Here is a 1,844-nt window from a genome sequence, read left to right on the forward strand (position 1 = left end):
AAGCCACTAAGTTTGTGGGAACTTTTTAAAGCAACAACAGAAAACTGATACCTGATTTTTGTGCATGAATTTTTTTTTTTTTTTTTTTTTTTTTACTTTTTTCCTTAAGAGTCAATTCCTGGAAGAGTTTTCAAGGTACCTAATACACATTGCCAAACATGCTGCCATCTCATCAGCAACGTATAACGGCCTGCTTCGCCTGGCCGCTACTCAAACTGAGATTTAACGTCCTATGTATCCTGTTGTTTTGTGTTCATTTAAACTGATTTTAGTAATTACATCGGATACTAATGGTAGCCAAGCGTTTACTATGTGCCAAGCACTATCTGAACACTCATTTAATCCTCAGGCTTCCCTGAGAGCTCAGTTGGTAAAGAATCCACCTGCAATGCAGGAAACCCCAGTTTGATTCCTGGGTCGGGAAGATCCTTCCCTGAAGGGACAGGCTACCCACTCCAGTATTCTTGGGCTTCCCTTGTGGCTCAGCTGGTAAAGAATCCGCCTGCAATGCAGGAGACCTGAGTTCAATCCCTGGGTTGGGGAGATCCCCTGGAGAAGGGAAAGGCTACCTTCTCTAGTATTCTGGCCTGGAGAATTCCATGTATAGTCCATGAAGTTGCAAAGAGTGGAACACGACTGAGCGACTTTCACTTAATCCTCACAACTCTGTGAAGTATGTTACCATTGTTATCCCTATATTACAGAAAGAGGAAACCGAGGCACAGGAAAGTTAGTTCAGTTCAGTTCAGCTGCTCAGTCATGTCGGACTCTTTGTGACCCCATGGACTGCAGCACGCCAGGCCTCCCTGTGTATCACCAACTCCCGGAGCTTGCTCAAACTTAACAATGAGAAAGTTAAATATATGATAAAGCTGGAGTTAAGACCCCACAAAGTCTGGTCCCAAAGGGGATGTTAATTGGTAAGTCTTCCACTAAAATCAAAGCTCCTGGAAGGCAGGGTTGGCCTCCTCTGCTGCTTCGCTTACTCTAGGCGTCCACAAGTTTCCCAGGTGATAGTATTATTCAACATCGTGACGACTGTCCTGAAGAGCTCTGTACATGGAGCTTAGCCTGTAAAAGCAAGGAAGTATGTTTAGTACATAAAGAACTGTGGTGATTCTCTTGCCTTTGCTTGTGGTCAGCCACAGAATAATGGAATTATTCTCTAATCATGAAGACTCACCTCTTCAGCTACGAGATACTGGTGCTCACACATGTCCCTCCACTCACTCCTTCCCACACACTCCCGTGATTCACACACTACGCCAGACAATGAACAGGACACGAGGGGAGGACCGTGTCAGCTCTGAGGCTGCCACACAAACCCCACACAGCAGTAGCCGAACAAGCAGATGCGTGTGCTGCCGCCGCAAGGCCTGGCCCCTGCTGTCCTGTTACCGGAGCAAAGGCCACAGACATTCTCTGCGAGGGACTGGATGAGCATCTCAGGCTGTGCACTGCTGGGTGGAGTCAGCAGTCGCTGTGTTCCAGGATGACCTGATCCACACAACAGTCCACAGGCCATGACGTGCCACCAACAGCTGGGCATCCTGTCCCTTCTCTAACAGACTCACCCCGCTCAGGTCTCCGCTGCCCACCCGCCCGGGGAGATGCACTGCCCTGTGTGCCAAGGCTCAGGTGCCTGCAGGTGACCCCCAGGCCTGCCTGCTCCCTTTCTGCCCAGTGGTCCCTGCCCCTGGCACCCCGCACACATAGGCTCAGCACCCCCCACGTCTTCTCTATGGCCACCTCGTCTCCCATGTCAGCTGGCTGTGGCTGGCCTGGCTGAGGGCACCGGGCAGGTCACAGCCTGACCAGCCCTCAGGGCTCGTCTGACCACCTTC

At 50.5% G+C, this 1,844-nt stretch overlaps 1 long non-coding RNA gene across 1 annotated transcript in view; it reads right to left on the minus strand.

Annotated features, from left to right (window-relative positions):
• Positions 1-1,844, minus strand: part of LOC104989154 — a 3,173-nt gene that overhangs the window by 620 nt on the left and 709 nt on the right. Inside the window, exon 2 of the long non-coding RNA XR_825336.1 lies at positions 987-1,071. This is a non-coding gene — a long non-coding RNA (uncharacterized LOC104989154). The remainder of the gene's footprint in view (positions 1-986; positions 1,072-1,844) is intronic.

The sequence above is a fragment of the Bison bison genome, unplaced genomic scaffold, assembly GCF_000754665.1.
Source record: "Bison bison bison isolate TAMUID 2011002044 unplaced genomic scaffold, Bison_UMD1.0 scf7180017864146, whole genome shotgun sequence".
NCBI lineage: Eukaryota > Metazoa > Chordata > Mammalia > Artiodactyla > Bovidae > Bison > Bison bison.